Source organism: Hypanus sabinus, chromosome 14, assembly GCF_030144855.1.
Source record: "Hypanus sabinus isolate sHypSab1 chromosome 14, sHypSab1.hap1, whole genome shotgun sequence".
In the NCBI taxonomy this organism is placed as follows: Eukaryota; Metazoa; Chordata; class Chondrichthyes; order Myliobatiformes; family Dasyatidae; genus Hypanus; species Hypanus sabinus.
In genome coordinates, this window is record NC_082719.1 from 15,438,592 (window position 1) to 15,458,525 (window position 19,934).

Sequence of the window (19,934 nt, forward strand, 5' to 3'; positions counted from 1 at the left end):
TTGGATTATCTTCCTATTTCTAGCCTCACTAGCATGTGGCACGGGTAGCAATCCTGAGATTGAGGGGCGGAGTTTCAAGATGGCGACGTAAACATCTGCCTTTTAGGCGCTCTTCATTTTTTTAAACTATAATCACCCTTTAATCAAATCTTTTCATCTTTATTACATGGGTTGATACTTACGATTTATTTCTTTTCTAAAATAATACTTGATTTAATCTTTCCAAACTTAAAATGTCTGCACCTAAGAAATCGTCTAAAGAGCCTCTATCTATTGAGGCAATTTCTAATCTTCTGGATACTAAACTGGATACTAAACTTGCAAGTTTGGAAAGTAAAATGACAAGTCTGGAAAATAAGCTTACTGTGAAAATGTCTGGGCTCGAAGAAGCCGTTAGATCATTTGATACCAAGTTACAATCGCAGGCAGCACATATTGAACGACATGAAGAAAAGTTTGCAGCTCTTGATAAGTTAATTTGTGAAAAAATACGTACAATTGAAACACTGGAGAAGAAGGTACTGTCGACTGCTAAAACAGTAGAGCATTATAAGTTTAAAATCACCGATCTTGAAAACCGATCTCACAGACAGAATTTGCGAATCATCAGGCTTCCCGAAAATGTTGAATCTGGTGACTTAACTGAATTTTTCTCTAACTTATTATGGGAAGTTTTTGGCGCTGATGTTTTGAAAGCTAAACCTACTATTGATCGTGCCCACAGAGTTTCAAGATTTTCGATCTCGAGAGACAAGCCACGAGCTGTGATTGTTCGCCTCCATTATCCTCGGGAGAAAGAACTTTTAATCCAACTAGCTCGTCAGAAAGGAATGATTTCTTACAGAAGCAACACGTTTCGTATTGTTGAAGATTATTCATTTGAAGTAATGAAAGCAAGAATCGCTTTTAAACCAGTGATGGCAGAGATTCATTCAATTGGATTTAAACAAGCTTTAAGATACCCAGCGAATCTCAGAGTTACGTTGAGTGACGACACTCAGCGCTTTTTTAATACTCTGGAAGATGCGAAGAAATTCAGTGAAGAACATCGATCTTCCAGCATAAGCTGAACTATGTGTTATGTTGAAGAATTTTTGGAGAGAAGATGCCATTTCGTTTTGGGCTTTAACTTATGAAGCTGCGTTATAGCTTTTTACTTTGGTATGTAGACCCGGTTTTTTTTTTACTATCATGGTTTATAGATGCTCTTTTAATTTTACTATAATGTCTTTTTTCTTATTTTTTTTTCTGAATTGGATATACATGTTTATATTTTGTAATAATGATTTCTTTTTTTAAGATGTTGTTTCTTCTTCCCATAAGACTTTGCTTTCCGTAAGCGTTTATTTGCTTGTATTTGAGAATGGGACGAATGTTTTGGATTTTTGGACCCTTTTTTATATTGTAGTTATTATTGAATCCTTTTTTAATTCTATTTTGATAACCTTTTTTTTTAAACTTTTTTTAATAGATTGGTGAATTTACATTTATATTTTGTAATATGGCTTTTTCAAAATGTCGTTTCTTCTTCCCATAAGTCTTTGCTTTTGAAACGTCATTTTTTTGTATTTGAATATGGAATCTTTTTTTTAAAGGCATATTATACTGTTTCAAACTTTAACGTTTATCCTTTTTTAATTAATGATCTTTTACTTTATTATATTACTTCTTTTTTTCATTTTGATTGATATATATTTTTTTTTTGCAACCCGGTACTTAAATCTGGGTGTTTTATAATCTCTTTTTATCTTTTCATGGAGTTGCCATCTTGAAAATGGGGGTAATATTAGTATTAGTTTGTGCACCTGCCGCTTGGCTTTTTTTCGTGGGGTTGGGGGAGGGGGTAGGGATCTTTTTTCACGCTTTTGCTTTTTATTTTTTTGCTTTTAGTTTATGGGCCGACTTTAAATTATTAATATTGTTGAGGTGTCATTTTCTCCGGTTGCTCCTGAATCATTTTTTCTTCTTCCTGAATTATGGGTTATGTGTCTTTTTAACCTTTTATGATATACACAATCAATATTGGCATGATGGATGTCTATTAATTTTATCTCTTGGAATACTAATGGTTTAAATCATCCGATTAAATGTAAAAAAATATTTTAAGTATTCCATAGACTGAATGCTAATATCTTTGCACAGGAGACCCATATTAGGAGGGAGGATAATCAACGCTTTTTTAGGTTCTGGAATGGTCAACAATTTCACTCGAATTGTACCGCCAAAATTAGGGGTGTGTCTATTTTTATAGACCCCTCAATTTCATTTACACATTATGAAATTATTTCTGACCCACAGGGCAGATTTTTGTTGATTATTGGTTCACTTTTTAATCGAAAAGTGGTTCTAGTTAATATTTATGCTCCAAACTTTGACTGCCCTGAATTTTTTAAACGTTTATTTACTTCCCTTCCTAATCTAAATGAATATACGTTGATAATGGGTGGAGATTTTAATTGTTGTTTGAATCCTTTGATGGATAGATCTAAACCTATTCGAACTCTTCCGTATAGATCAGCCTTACTTATTAATTCTTTTATGGTTGATTCTGGAATTACTGAAATATGGCAGTTTTTGAACCCTAAAGATAAAGAATTTTCATTTTTTTCACATGTATATCATAGTTATTCTAGAATTGATTATTTCCTTATTGATCATCATTTATTAACAGATGTTACTGATTGTAAATATGATTCTATTGCCATTTTGGATCATGCACCTTTGAAGTTATCTATCAAGATTTTGGACTCTTCCATTAATACTAGATCTTGGAGACTCAACGCTACTTTGCTTCAAGATCCAGAATTTATTACCTTCATAAAACAACAAATTTACTTATTTTTTTCAACAAACTATACCGAAGAGATTGACAGAGGAATACTTTGGGACTCTTTCAAGGCTTTTATCCGTGGACAAATTATCTCATATTCCGTTGGTAAAAGAAAACAAAGATATTTAGATATAGCTTTATTGGTGGATAAAATTAAAGAAATTGATAAGATTTATTCCGTTACTCCTACCAAAGAACTTTATAAGAAGAGAGTTGAGCTTCAAATGGAACATAGCTTATTATTATCTTCTTCAATTGAGAATCAATTAATTAAGACCAGGGCTCAATTTTATATTCATAGTGATCGAACTGGTAAATTGTTAGCTAACCAATTAAAAGCTATTTCGACTAGGCGACAAATTATTAAAATTCGTAAACAAGACGGTAATTTGACTACTGATCATAAAGAAATTAATAATACTTTTCAAGATTTTTATAAATCTTTATATCAATCAGGATTTGATGGCGATCTATCCATGATGGATAATTTTTTTAACAACTTAAATATTCCCAAACTGACAGATGAAGATCGATGTGTGTTTGATGCTTCTATTTCTATGGCTGAAGTAGGAGAGGCTATCTCATCAATGAATTCAGGGAAAGCTCCTGGTCCTGATGGTTATATTATAGAATTTTTAAAAACTTTTTCTTCTTTGCTTTCCCCTTGGTTATGTGAAATCTTTAATGATGCATTTAATATGAAGAGATTACCTCAGTCTTTTTATGAAGCTACTATCTCTCTAATTCTTAAAAAAGATAAAGATCCTACTTTATGTGCATCTTATCGCCCTATATCGCTATTAAATGTAGACTCTAAGATTCTTACAAAAATGTTAGCTATTAGGTTAGAAAAAGTATTATCACAGATTATTTCAGAAGACCAAACTGGTTTTATTAGGAATCGGTATTCCTTTTTTAATGTTAGAAAATTGATTAATATAGTTTATACTTCTTCACCCACAACCTCAGAATGTGTTATCTCATTAGATGCTGAAAAAGCTTTTGATGGAGTTGAATGGACATACTTATTTAATGCCTTGAAAAATTTTAATTTTAGTTCTAATTTTATATCATGGATTAAATTAATATATTATAAACCTGTTGCTTCTGTTCTTACAAATAATTATAGATCCTCTTTTTCTCAATTATCTTGTGGTACGAGACAAGGTTGTCCCTTAAGTCCTTTATTATTTAATATCGCATTAGAACCTTTAGCCATTGCTATTCGTGAATCTCCTAATATTTTTGGTATTACTCGTAATGAAAAGTTATACAAGTTATCACCTTATGCTGATGACTTGTTGTTATATATTTCTGATCCTGATAGGTCTATTCCCGCTATCCTATCTTTGTTGGTTCAATTTGGTAGTTTTTCTGGTTATAAATTAAATTTGGATAAGAGTAAAATATTTCCTTTAAATGAGCAAACTTTATTGAATGACAGGACACCATTTAAGGTTGTTACTGATAACTTTATTTATTTAGGTATAAAAATTACTAAGAAGTATAAAGATTTATTCAGATTGAATTTTTTACCCATGCTTCATCAAATTCAACAACTTACTACTAGATGGTCTCCTTTATCCTTATCATCAGTTGGTCAGATTAATGCTAGTAAAATGATGATTTTACCAAAATTTTTATATTTATTTCAAGCCTTACCAATTTTTATTCCTAAATCTTTTTTTGATAACATTGATTCAAAAATTTCCTCATTTGTGTGGCAAAATAAAAATCCCAGGTTAAGTAAAAGACAGTTACAGAAATCTAAAAAAGATGGTGGTTTAGCTTTACCTAACTTTAGATTTTATCATTGGGCGAATAATATTCGAAACTTAATATATTGGAAACTAGATTTGGATTCACCATTGTGCCCAGAGTGGGTAAATTTAGAATGTAATGTTGCACAAGGATATTCTTTATTCTCCATTCTTGGTTCTTCTCTTCCGGTTGATTTAGTTAAACTCAATAAACAGATATCCAATCCTATTGTCAAACACACAATACGAATTTGGTTTCAGTTTCGTAAGTTTTTTACTCTGAAAAACTTTGTTCTTGATAGCCCTATCTTACTTAACTTCTTTTTTAAACCTTCTTTAACAGATCAAGCTTTTAGCATATGGAAAAGGAAAGGTATAATGTTTTCGTGATCTCTTTTTTGAAGGTAGTTTGATGTCTTTTGACCAACTTTCCAACAAATTTAATTTACCTAAATCTAATTTTTTCAGATATTTACAAATTAGAAATTTTTTATATAAAGTTTTACCATCCTTTCCCAATTCAACTTTGATAGTCTTTTCAGACATGATTTTTACCCTGAATCCTTGTCAGAAAGGATTAGTGGCTCTTATTTATAATAGGATTATGAAGATACAACCAGAAATATCAGGTAGAATTAAACAAGAGTGGGAAAAAGAACTTCAATATAATATATCAACAGAAAAATGGGAAAAAATTTTACAAATGGTTAATTCTTCTTCTATATGTGCTAAACATGCTTTAATACAATTTAAGGTCGTACATAGAGCTCATATGTCTAAAGATAAGCTTGCTCAATTCTATTCTCATTTTAACCCTCAATGTGACAGATGTCATTCAGATGTGGCCTCATTGACCCATATGTTTTGGTCATGTCCCACTTTATATAACTATTGGAAGGACATATTTGCTACCATTTCCTCAATTTGGAATATTGATTTACAACCTCATTTTATTACTGCAATTTTTGGTATACCAAATGAGGATGGTAATCAGTTTTCCCCTTCAATTAGACGAATGATTGCCTTTGTAACATTAATGGCCAGAAGGTCTATATTACAAAAATGGAAAGAAGTAAACCCTCCTACCACATTTCAGTGGTTTTCTCAAACTATCTCTTGTCTGAGTTTAGAAAAAATTAGAAGTACTATTTTCGATTCATCAATTAAATTTGAAGAAACTTGGGGACCGTTCATTCGACACTTTCATATGAATTAATTTGGCCTCTTTCAGACCTTTTCTCTTTTTATTCTTGTTCTGGTATGGAGTTCCGGAGTTTTTGACACTATCATACTCATATAAACTGGTATTATTGCCCATGTTAGTTTAGGTTTATTTTTTTTAATATACATTTTTTCGTGCATTTTTACATTTTTTTTCTTTTGATGACTATTTTTATTCTTTTTCATGTTCAATCAAAATAGGTTTGATTGTTTATTATAAGTTTTTTTGGCTGATATTTAATAAGATATTGTTATCCTATTATAAATTTAACTTCAAATCTAGTGCACTTATAACCTATTTATATTATGTTATGTTTCTCTTTATATATGAAATTCAATAAAAAGATTGAAAAAGAAAAAGAAATCCTGAGATTGCAACCCTGGAGGTCCTGTCCTTTAACTTTGCACCTAACTCCCTAAATTTTCTTTGCAGGACCTCCTCCTTCTTCTTAACCACATCATTGGTCCCTACATGGACTACAACATCTGGCTGCTCACCCTCAAGAATACTGAGGAATCGATTACGGACCCTGGTACCAGGGAGGCAACAGACCACCCGGGATTCTCGATCTCTTCCAGAGAACCTCTTATCTGTCCCTCTAACTATTGAATCCCCTATCACTACTGCTCTCTTCTTTTCCTTCCTTCCCTTCTGAGCTGAGGGTCCAGTCTTGGTGCCAGAGATACAATCACTGCAACTTGTCCCTGGTAGGTTGTCCCCACCAGTAGTATCCAAAACGGTATACTTATTATTGATGGGAATGGCCACAGGGGTGCTCTGCTCATTCTGTCTATTCCCCTTCCTTCTTCTGACATCTTCTCACCCACTGAGGTCAGGTGAACTGGTCTATTACTTCTTTTCTTTTGCCTTCCTCCTTTCTTAAAGAGTGGAGTAACAATTGCAATTTTCCAGTCCTCTAGCACCTTGCCAGAGTCCAATGATTTTTGAAAGATTATTTCTAATGCCACCATAATCTCTAATGCTATCTCTTTCAGAACCCTAAGGTGCAGTTAAGGAGAATAATATGCTAGATATGGAAGATCGTGGGGTGGTAGGTAAGGACAAAGGGAACCCTATTCCTGTTAAGGTGGCAGGAGGATGGGATGTGGCCATGTGCGGAAAATGGAGGAGATGTGAATGAGGGCAGCATGGATGGTGGTAAAAAAGAAACCACTTTCTTTGAAAACGGAGGACGCCTCAGATGTTCTGGAATGGAAAACTTCATCCAGTAGAGATGGAGAATAAGAGAAAAGGGAGCAGCATTTTTATAAGCGACGTGGTGCAAACAGATATGTTCAAACACGTTGTAAGAATCAGTATGTATATAAAAGATATCAATACACAGTTTGCCTCCAGAGACAGACACAGAGAGGTGGAGAAAGTGGAAAGAGATTTCAGAGATGGATCAAGTAAATTTGAGGGCAAGTGGAAGATGGGACAAAGATGATGTAATTAATAAGTTCATCTTGGGTGCTGAAAGCAACACTAATGCAGTTATTAATGTAGTGTAGAAAAATTTAGGGTGTGCTTCCAGTGTAGGCTTGGAACATGGACTGTAGCATGTACTTTGTATTTGGGTTTATAGTTAGTTTGTGAGTGAGTTAAACAGTTTATGAGAACTTCTCTTCAATGTTCAAATTGAAATCACTTCCACCACTTGCACTGACAGCTTGTTCCACACTCTCACCACCCTCTAACAGAAAATTCCCCTCGTGTTTCCCTTAAACATTTCATCCTTAAACCATGACCTCTACTTGTACATTAACCTCAGTGGAAAAATCCTTCTTGCATTTACCCTATCTATACCCCTCATAATTTTGTATACGTCTATCAAATCTCTCCTCAATCTTCTATGTTCTAGGGAACAAAATTCAAACCTATTCAATCTTTCCTTACAACTCAGGTTCTCTAGTCCCAGCAACATCCTTGTAAACTTTCTTTATGCTCTTTCAACCTTATTAATGTCTTTCCTATAAGTGGGAGGCCAAAACTGCACACAGTACTCCATATTAGGCCTCAACAATGTCTCATACAACTTCAACATAACATCCCAACTCCTGTACTCAATACTTTGATCTATGAAGGCCAACTTGCCAAAAGCTTTCTTTACGAAGCACTTTCAATGAACTATAGACCTGTAATCCCAGATCCCTTTGTCTTTCCTCATTTCTGAGTGCCCAACCACTCAATGTGCAAGACCTACTCTTGTTAGTCCTCCCAGATTCCATCTGCCATTTTTTAGTAACATACACAAAATAATGGAGGAACTCAGTAGGCCAGGCAGCATCTACAGAAAGGAATAAACAGGCTGCGTTTCAGGTTGAGACCTCTCATTAGGACTGGATAAAAAGATGAGATCAGGGCAAGAAGGTAGGTGGAAGTGAGGAAGAAATACAATGTGGTAGGTAATAAGTGAAACAAGGAGAGAGGGATGAGGGTGAAAGAAAGAGCTGGAAAATTGACTGGTGAAAGACATAAAGGGCTGGAGGAGGAAGAGAGGGTAGAAAACCATGGAAGAAAAGGAAGGAGAAGCACCATCGAGAGGTGATGGGCAGGTAAGGAGAAGGTGAGAGAGGGAAACAGGAATGGGGAATGGTTCAAGAAATCAATGTTCATGCCATCAGATTGGAGGCTACCCAGATGGAATATAAGGTGTTGTTCCTCCAACCAGAGTGTGGTCTCATCGTGGCAGTAGCAGAGGCCACATGTCAGAATGGGAATGGGAAATAGAATTGAAATGTGCGGCTACCAAGAGATCCTACATTTTTGGCAGCTGGAGCATAGGTGCTTGGGGAAGTGGTCTCCCAATCTGCATTGGGTTTCACCAATATACAGGCGGTCCCATCATGAGCATTGGTAGATGACCACAAAAGACTCACAGTTAAGGTGTTGCCTCACCTGGAAGGATTGTTTAGGGCCCTGAATGGCAGTGAGGAAGAAGATGTAGGGGCACTTGTTCAGTTTACAAGGAAAAATGCCAGGAGAAAGATCAGTGGGGAGGGATGTATGGACAAATGATTCACGTAGGGAGCAATCCCTCCAGAAAGCAGTAAGTGGAGGGGGGGGGGGGCGGGGGAAGGGAAAGATGTCTTAAGTGATGTGATCCTGTAGGAGATGGTGGAAGTTATGGAGAAATGTATGCTGGACATGGAAGCTAGCGTGGTGGAAGGTGAGAACAAAAGAAATCCTATCCCTGGTGTGGTGACAGGAGATTGGAGAGAAGCCAGACATGCACGGAATGGAAGAGATAGGGTTAAGGGCCGCTTTAATGGTGGAGGAAGGAAAGACTCTTTCTTTGAATGTGGAGGACATCTCTTTCATTATGGAATGAAAAGCCACATCCTAAGAGCAGATGTGGTGGGGACGGAGAAACTGAGGGAAGAAGATGGCATTTTTACAAGTGACAAGGTGGGAAGAGATATAGTTCAGGGAGCTGTGAGAATTAATGGGTTTATAAAAGATATCAGTAGATACACTGTCTCCAGAGACAGAGAGATTGAAAAAGAGAAGGGGGTGTTGGAAATGGACCAAGTAAATTTGAGGGCAGGGTGGAAGATGGAAGCAAGATGATAAAGTCAACAAGCTTAGCATGGGAGAAGGAAACAGCACCAATGTAGTTATCAATGTAGTGTAAAAGGAGATGGAATTACATCTTTAGAAAGAGGTGACATAGGGTTAGAGAATGTTGAATCTTTGTGGGTGGAATTAAGAAACTGCAGGGGTGAAAATAACCATTATGGGAAGCATATATAGGTCTCTAAATAGTAGCCAAGATGTGGGGTTGAGATTGCAAAGGGAGCTGGAAAAGGCATGTAATAAAGGTAATGACACAATTGTAAAGGGGCACTTCAATATGCAAGGGGATTCGGAAAATCAGGTTGGTGTTGGGTCGCAAGAGAGGGAATTTGTTGAATGCCTACAAGGCGGCATTTTAGAGCAGCTTGTGCTTGAGCCTACTCAGGGAAAGGCTATCTTAGACTGGGTGTTGTGTAATAACCCAGATTTTATTAGGGAGCTTAAAGTAAAGGAACCTTTAGGAGACAGTTATCATTATATGATCGAATTCATTCTGCAATTTGAGAGGGTAAAGCACAAGTCACATGTATCAGTATCGCAATGGAATAAAGGGAATTACAGAAGTATGAGAGAGGAGCTTGCCCAGGTGGATTGGAGGAGAATACTGCAGGGAAGATGGTAGAACACAGGTGGCTGAAGTTTCTGGGAATAGTTCACAAGGCGCAGCATAGATATGTCCCACAGAAGAAATTGTTCACAAATGGCAGGGTTAGGCAACCGTGGCTAACAAGGGAAGTTAAGGACGACATAAAAACCAAGGAAAGAGCATATCAGGAAGCAAACATGAGTGGGAAGTCATATGATAGAGAAGCTTTTAAAATCTAACAAAAGGTGACTGACTAAGCTATAAGGGAGAAAATGAAATATGACAGCAATCTAGCTAATAATATAAAGCAGGATGCTTAAAAGTTTTTTTCCCATTCAATAAAGAATGAAAGGGAGGTGAGAATTGATATTGGATCACTGGAAAATAATGCTAGTGAGGTAGTAACGAGTGACAAAGAAATGACAGATGACCTTAATGGGTACTTTGCAATTGTCTTCACTAAGGAAGACTCTATCAGTGTGCCAGAGGTCTATGAGTGTCAGAGAGCAGGAGTGTGTGCCATTGCTATGGCTTATGGTCTTATTATTATTACAAAGGAAAGAGTGCTAGAAGAACTAAATGATCTTATGGTGGATAAGTCACCTTGCCAGATGGACAACATCCCAGTGTTCTGAGAAGTTGCTAAAGGGATAACGGATGCATTGGTCATGATCTTTCAAGAATCACTTCACTCTGGCATGGTCCTGGAGGACTGGCAGATTGTAAATGTCACTCCACTCTTTAAGAAGAGAGGAAGGCAAAAGAAAAGAAATTATAAGCCAGTTAGCCTAACCTCAGTGATTGGGAAAGTGTTGGAGTCTATTATTAAGGATGAGGTTTTGAGGTCTGGAGACTAATGATAAAATAAGTCGAAGTCAGAATGGTTTCTGTAAAAGAACATCTGTCTGACAAATCTGTTAAGAGTTTTTCGAGGAAGTAGCAAGCAGAGTAGACAAAGAAGAGGTAGTGGATGTCATATACTTGGATTTTCAGAAGGCATTTGATAAGGCTACTTAACAATATAAAATCCTGTGGCATTACAGGTAAGGTACTGGCATCAATAGAGGAATGGCTGATGGGCAGGAAGCAGCAAGTGGGAATAAAGGGGCTTTTTCTAGTTGGCTGCCAGTGACTAGTGGTGTTCCTCAGGAGTCAGTATTGGGATCGCTACTTTTCACATTGTTTGTCAATGATTTGGATAATGGAATTAATGGCTTTGTAGCAAAATTTGCGGATGATACGAAGATAGGTGGAGGGGTGCTGAGGGGGCAATGTAGTTACAGCAGGACTTAGACACATAGGAAGAATCAGCAACAAAGTGGCAGATGGAATCTAGATTTGGGAAATGAATGATAATTCATTTTCTCGCTATTGCTACTCTTCTGTCACCCCTACCAGAGATTTTACCCAATCAATTTTGGCCATCTCCCTCTTTCATGACTATGTAATTCTCTTTACTCCACAGTAATACTGATACATCTGGTTTATCTTCTCCTTCTCAATGTCAGGGTGAATTCTATCATATTATGATCACCCTCCCCTAAAGGTTTTTTTTAAACCTCAAGCTCTATAATCAATTCCAGCTTATTACACAGCATCCAGCTTAGAATAGCTGATCCCCTTATGGGCTCAACTATGAACTGATCTAAAAAGCCATCTCATTGGCATTCTAGACGTTCTCCCTCTTCAGGTCCAGCACCAATCTACCTGCACATTGAAATCCACCATGACTACTATAACTTGCCCTTTGCGCATGCATTTTCTACCTTCTGTAGGCCTTAGGATTCTCCTTCACATCGTCTGCATGAGCAATCTCATACCTTCTTTTTGCTCTCCTGATTTCTTTCTTCAATGTTGTCTTGCATTTCTTATACTCTTCAAGTACTTTATTTATTCCTACCTGCTATACACCTTCTCTCCTTAACCAGGCGTTCAAATCTTTCAAAAACCAAGGGTCCTAAAACACATTATCCTTGCCTTTTATTCTAACAGGCACATACAAGTGCTGGAAGATGGAATTAATACACTGTAATAGATTTCACTGGTGACCGCCAATGTGGTGGACTCTGACTCTATGACTAGGACTATTGCTGGGATATTTGGTTGTGGGCATGAACATGTCTTTATACAAGGCAAAGCATAATTCCAAATAAGCAAGAATGATTTATCAGTATCTGTCAGTTAGTAGAGGAATTGGAGTGATCAGCTGCTGGAGATTGCTGGGAAGAAAGGGAGTTAGCAGGAGTTGCAGTGATGAGACTGAGTCAGGAAGAATGTGATTGGTATGCAGGGTGTGTGTCAGCAGTTATAGGAAATACAGTTATCAAAAATTGCTTGGTACATGAGGAGTGCTGGGTCAGAGGTTTGGGAGTTAGCAATCTGGGGCACTTTTACTGTGGCTGGGGTGAATATCAGGAATGATCTGGGCAGTTTGATGTGTTAGCAGATAAATGGTTTCGGGGTTTTGTGATCAGACATGATTTATGCATTCAGACATTTGCAACTGTGATCCCTGACTTCCTAGCAAATATTTTGTACATGGTTCCTGATTTTCATTTACATTTTATGTCAGTTTTATTTCTACAAAAGATAACATGATCAATATCATGGGAATCATTTTTAGAATACCACATTTGTAGTGTGAAGTTTTTTTTTTAATCAGACAGCAAATATTGTCAACATCTGGGATGGAATTTCATCCTGAAAGTGCAAGATGATGCATTTTGGCAAGCCAAGATGAGACCATCTTCAGGGTGGAGGAGCAACATCTTATAGTTCTGTACTGTCTGGTTAGCCTCCAACCTGACCCCATGAATATCAATTTCTCCTTCCAGTAAACTAATTTCCAACCTCCTCCTATTCCCCACTTTGACTTTCTACTTCTTCTCACCTACCCGTTACTTCCGCCTGAGTCCCCACCTCCTTCCCTTTCTCCTATTGTCCACTCTCCGCTCCTATCAGATTCTTTCTTCTCCAACCCTTGAACTTTCCACCCACCTGGCTTTACCTATCAACTTCCAGCAAGCCTCCTCCTTTTTATTTAGGCATCTCTCTCCTTCCTTCACAGTCCTGAAGAAGGATCTCAGCCTGAAATGTCGACAATCTACTGATTTCCATAGATGCTGCCTGACCTGCTGAGTTCTGCCAGCATTTTGTGTGCATTGCTTTGAGGTATAGTTATTTGTTCCCTTCACAGCGTGAGCCTTTGCTCTAGAAGTTCTACCAGAGTCACACAGTGAGGGAACAGGCCTTCAGCCCAATTGCCCATGACCACTAAGGTCCCCATCTAGAATAGTCTTACTTGCTTTTAAATGTTCAGCCTGTACCTGTCTCAACTACTTCCCACTTTCTGGGTGAAAAAGTTCCCAGTATTAAGACCATAATGCCAGAAGACCATAAGATATAGGAGCAGATTTAGGCCACTGGCCCATTAAGACAGCTCCACCATTTCATCATGGCTGATCCATTTTCCTCTCAGCTCCAAACTCCAGCCTTCCCCCAGAGTCCCTTCATGCTCTGATCGACCTAGAATCTATCAAACTCTGCCTTAAATATGCATGAAGACTAGGCCTCTACAGCTGCCTGTGGCAAAGAATTCTATAGATTTACTATGATCTAACTACAGAAATTCTGCCTCATTTCCATCCTAAAAAGACACGCTTCTATTTTGAGGCTGTGTCCTCAGGTCAGACTGTCCCACCACAGGAAGCATCCTCTCCAAATCCACTCTATCAAGGCCTTTAACCATTCAATAGGCTTCATCAGGTTAATCCTCAATCTTCTGAAGTCCAGTGAATACAGGCCCAGAGCCATCAAATACTCTTCATATGACAAGCCATTAAAGGTGATCATCAGGATGAGGACTGCACTGCAGTTCATTTAATACCTTGACAGGACCTCCAGCTCTAACAGGTCATTATATTTATTAATCGCTAATTATCCCACACTTACTATATATATGAAGTCACAGAAACAACACAGAACGCAGTCCTTTGGAATACTCCCCCAACAAATACGTGATACCTATAGGTATCCATTTGCATCAATGACATGTTAATCAATTTCCTATCACCAGCCCACACACCTTCAGGATGTGGGAGAACACTGGACCTTTAGGGCTAAAATCACGCAGTCAGAGAACATGCAAACTCCACATTGACACCATTCTTTTTCATGCATGTGACTATAAGTGACTTTGAGGTTGAGTCACTGATTGTTCTTTCTTTATATCATAAGACCTTAAGATATAGGAGTGGAATTAGGCCATTTGGCCCATCAGGTAGTTCCACCATTTCATCATTCTGATCCACTTTTCCTCTCAGTTCCAATCTCCTGCCTCCCCTTTTCCCCTGTATCCCTTCATACCTTGACCAATCAATAATCTATCAACCTCTGCCTAAAATATACATGAGTTGGGCTCCATAGCCACCTGTGGCAAAGAATTTCAGAGATTCACCATTCTCTGGCTAAAGAAATACCTCCTCATCTCTGTTCTAATAGAATGACCCCTCTACTTTGAGGCTGTGTCCTTTGGTCTTAGACTCTCCCATGATAGGAAACATCCTTTCTACAGCCCCTCTATCATGCTCTTTCACCATTCAATAGGTTTCAATGAGGTCACCCCTCATTCTTCTGAATTCCAATGAATACAGGCCCAGAGCCATCAAACCCAGGAATCATTTTCATAAAACTCCATTGAACCCTCCCCAGTTTCAGCACATCCTTTCTGAGATAGGAGGCCAAAACTGCTCACATTATTCCAATTGAGGCCTCACCAGTGCTTTATAGAGTCTCAACATTAAATCATAGCTTTTATATTCTATTCCTCTTGAAATTAATGCTAACTTAGCATTTGCCTTCCTTACCAAAGACTCAACCAATTAACTTTTACAAAGTAGACAATAGGTACAGAAGTAGACCATTCGGCCCTTTGAGTCTGCACCGCCATTCTGAGATCATGGCTGATCATCTATCAATACCCGGTTCCTGCCTTGTCCCCATATCACTTGATTCCCCTATCCATAACATACCTATCTAGCTCCTTCTTGAAAGCATCCAGAGAATTGGCCTCCACTGCCTTCTGAGGCAGTGCATTCCAGACCCCCACAACTCTCTGGGAGAAGAAGTTTTTCCTTAACTCTGTTCTAAATGACCTACCCCTTATTCTCAATCCATGCCCTCTGGTACTGGACTTTCCCAGCATCTGGAACATATTTCCTGTCCAATCCCTTAATAATCTTATATGTTTCAATCAGATCCCCTCTCAATCTCCTTAATTCCAGCGTGTACCAGCCCAGTCTCTCTAACCTCTCTGCGTAAGACAGTCCGGACATCCCAGGAATTAACCTTGTGCACTTCCTCTACAGCCAGGATGTCCTTTCTTAACCCTGGAGACCAAAACTGTACACAATACTCCAGGTGTGATCTCACCAGGGCCCTGCACAAATGCAAAAGGATTTCCTTGCTCTTGTACTCAGTTCCCTTTGTAATAAAGGCTAACATTTCATTAGCCTTCTTCACTGCCTGCTGCACTTGCTCATTCACCTTCAGTGACTGATGAACAAGGACTCCTAGATCTCTTTGTATATCTCCCTTACCTAACACTACACCATTCAGATAATAATCTGCCTTCCTGTTCTTACTCCCAAAGTGGATAACCTCACACTTATTCACATTAAATGTCATCTGCCAAGTATCTGCCCACTCACCCAGCCTATCCAAGTCACCCTGAATTCTCCTAACATCCTCAACACATGTCACACTGCCACGCAGCTTAGTATCATCAGCAAACTTGCTGATGTTATTCTCAATGCCTTCATCTAAATCGTTGACATAAATTGTAAACAGCTGTGGTCCCAATACCGAGCCCTGTGACACCCCACTAGTCACCACCTGCCAATCTGAGAAACACCCATTCACTGCTACCCTTTGCTTTCTATCTGCCAACCAGTTTTCTATCCATGTCAATATCTTCCCCCAAATGCCATGAGCTCTGATTTTGCCCACCAATCTCCTATGTGGGACCTTATCAAATGCCTTCTGAAAATCGAGGAACACTACATCCACTGGATCTCCCTTGTCCACTTCCTGGTGACATCCTCGAAAAACTCCAATAGATTAGTCAAGCATGATTTGCCCTTGTTAAATCCATGCTGGCTCGGCCCAATCCTATCATTGCTATCTAGATATGCCACTATTTCATCTTTAATAATGGACTCTAGCATCTTCCCCACTACTGATGTTAGGCTGACAGGATGATAGTTCTGTTTTCTCCCTCCCTCCTTTCTTAAAAAGTGGGATAACATTAGCCATTCTCCAATCCTCAGGAACTGATCCTGAATCTGAGGAACATTGGAAAATGATTGCCAATGCATCCGCAATTTCCGGGGCCACCTCCTTTAGTACCCTAGGATGCAGACCATCTGGACCTGGGGATTTGTCAGCCTTCAGTCCCAGCAGTCTACTCATCACTGTTTCCTCCCTATTGTCAATCTGTTTCATTTCCTCTGTTACCCTATGTCCTTGGCCCATCCATACATCTGGGAGATTGCTTGTGTCTTCCCTAGTGAAGACAGATCTAAAGCACTTATTAAATTCTTCTGCCATTTCTCTGTTTCCCATAACAATTTCACTCAATTCATTCTTCAAGGGCCCAACATTGTTCTTGACTATCTTCTTTCTCTTCACATATCTAAAAAAGATTTTGCTATCCTCCTTTATATTCCTGGCTAGCTTGCGTTCGTATCTCATTTTTTCTCCCCGTATTGCCTTTTTAGTTAAGTTCTGTTGTTCCTTAAAAATTTCCCAATCATCTGTCCTCCCACTCACCTTAGCTCAGTCATATTTCCTTTTTTTTAATGCTATGCAATCTCTGACTTCCTTTGTCAACTGCTGTGGCCCCTTTCCCCCCTTTGAATCCTTCCTTCTCCGGGGGATGAACTGATTTTGCACCTTGTGCATTATTCCCAAGAATACCTGCCATTGCTGTTCCACTGTCTTTTCTGCTAGGATATCCGTCCAGTGAACTTTGGCCAGCTCCTCCCTCATGGCTCCATAGTTTCCCCTGTTCAACTGCAACACTGACACCTTGATCTGCTTTTATCCTTCTCAAATTGCAGATAAAAACTTATCATATTATGGTCAGTACCTCCTATTGGCTCCTTTACTTCAAAATCGCTTATCAAATCCTGTTCATTACACAAGACTAAATCCAGAATAGCCTTGTCCCTGGTCGGCTCTCGTACAAGCTGTTCCAAGAATGCATCCCGTAGGCACTCTACAAACTCCCTACCCCGGGGTCCAGCACCAACCTGATTCTCCCAGTTCACCTGCATGTTGAAATCCCCCATAACTACTGCGACATTACCTTTGCCACATGCCAGTGTTAACTCCCTATTCAACATGCACCTAATATCCATGCTACTGTTTGGTGGCCTGTAGACAACACCCATTAGGGTCTTTTTGCCCTTACTGTTCCTCAGTTCTATCCACACAGACTCTACTTCTCCTGATCCTGTGTCCCCCCTTGCAAAGGACTGAATCTCATTCCTCACCAACAGGGCCACCCCACACCCTCTGCCCACATTTCTGTCCCTACGATAGCACGTAGGGATAGAATCATGCACAAGGTTTCCTAAGTCCTCTTGGGCCTCAGATATTTGTATTTTCTTTCCATTTAGAAAATAGTCAACCCTTTCACTTCTTCTACCAAACAGCACCAGACACTTCTTGACACTGTATACCATCTACCAATTCTTTGCCCATTCTCCTAATCTGCCTGTCATTCTGCATCCTTTCTACTTCCTCAAAACTACTTGCCCTTTCACCCATCTTTGTAACGTCCATAAATTTTACAACAAAGCTATCAATTCCATCAACCAAATCATTGACATATAATGTAAAAAAAACCTGTTGCAACACAGATCCCTATAAAACACTGCTAAATTCCAACAGCCAACCAGAGAAGGTTCTCTCTTTGCTTCCTGCCAATCAGTTACTGCTTTATCCATGCTAGAATCTTTCTTGTAATTCCATGAGCTTGTAGCTTGTTAAGCAGCCTCATGTGTGGCACCTTGTCAAAGGCCTCTGAAAATCCAAATATACAACATCAACCGATTCTGCTCTTTCATTCCTACTTGTCATTTCTTCAAAGAATTCGAACAGATTTGTCAGGCAAGACTTTTCTTGAGTAAATCATGCTGACTATGGTCTATTTTATCATGTGCCTTGAAACCACATCCTTAACAATCGAGTCCAACATCTTCCCAACAACTGAGGTCAGACTAATTGGCCTATAATTTTTTTTTCTTCTGCCTTTCTCCCTTCTTGAAGAATGGAGTGACATCTGCAAATTTTCTGGAACCATTGCAGAATCTAGTGATTCTTTAAAGATCATTGCTGATGCCTCCACAATCTCCTCAGCTACCTCTTTCAGAACTCTGGGGTGTACACCATCTGGTCCAATGACTTGTCTAGCTTCGAATCTTTTTGTTTCCAAAGGGTCTCTCTGTATATGATAACTTCACACACTTAATGATTCTTGACACCTGGAACTTCCACTATTCTGCTACAATCTTCCATAGTGAAGACTGATGCAAAATTCATATTCAGTTCGACCACCCTTGTATCCCATTACTATCTCTCCAGCATCGTTTTCTAGTGGTCTGATATCCACTCTTGCCTCTCTTTTACACTTTATGTATCTGAAGAAACTTTTGGTATTTTTTTAATATTATTGGCTAGCTTACTTTCATATTTCATCTACCTTCTTAATGACTTTTTTAAAATTGCCTTCTGTTGGTTTTTAAAACCTTCCCAATCCTCTAATTTCCCACTAATTTTTGCTCTATTATATGCCCTTACTTTGGCTTTTATGTTGGCTTTTACTACTTTTGTTAGCCATGATTGTGTCATCTTGCCTTTAGAATACTTCCTCCTCTTTGGAATATGTATATCCTGTGCCTTCCGAATTGCTTCCAGAAATTCCAGCCATTGCTGCTCTGCTGTCAACCCTGTCCATGGGTAAGTTGCCAGGCATGATGGGATTTAACCCAGGTTATTGAAGGAAGCAAGAGGTGAGACTACTAGGCCGTTTATCAGTATCTTGTGTCTTCTCTAGCCACGGGTGAGGTTCTGGAAGACTGGTGAGTGGGTAATGTTTTACCTCTATTTAAGCAGGAAACAAGGGAAAATTCTGGGAACTATAGACTTGCGAGTGTGACCAGAAATGTGCTCTAACCAGTCTTTTATTGAACTGCAACATTACTTCTTGAACTCAATCCTTGATTAATGAAGATCAATTCACCTCATGTCTTCCATAGCGCTAGTTCTTGATTCACAACACTGGAAAAAGACTGTGCATTTAGTCTACGTCCTTCATAATTTTATACAAATCTACAAGATCTCTGCTATTCTCCTATGTTCCAATTAAAAAAATCCCAACTTGCTCAACCTCTCCCAGTCCCTCTGCCAGGGCTGACGACAAGGAAAAAGTATGCAACAAACCCTGGTAAGTCTATCACTGTGAAGTATTGTCTAGAAATTATCCACTTTGATCTTGCCCCTTCAAGTTTGTTAATGATCTGTATTCTAAAGGGGAATCATTGGGAAGAACATGGTAGATCAAATGTTATACAACAGAAATGATTGTTCAAGAAAATGTCAATTTAATATTTCCACTAATTCAACCATGGTGATTGCCACTATTTCTACTAAAGCATGCCCCCATTCCTATGAAATTATCCTCAATAACTATTCAAATAGCAAGATGGATGAACCTAAAGAAAGTGCGCCAGGAACAAATAGGTGTTTATGAGATTGAATTGGACTGATAATTTCTGAGAAGTGTTACAATTCTTGAAAGACCAGCTGGAATGAATTGGCTTGAATAAAATTACAGGATTCTGTTGATGGCTACAAACAACACAGACAAATTTGATCTGGTAAGTAACTCTGAACTCT

The 19,934-nt window shown here is 38.5% G+C and overlaps 1 protein-coding gene across 2 annotated transcripts in view; it reads right to left on the reverse strand.

Annotated features, from left to right (window-relative positions):
- Positions 1-19,934, reverse strand: part of ank2b (ankyrin 2b, neuronal) — an 801,710-nt gene that overhangs the window by 43,162 nt on the left and 738,614 nt on the right. The gene's annotated exons all lie outside the window — the stretch shown is intronic.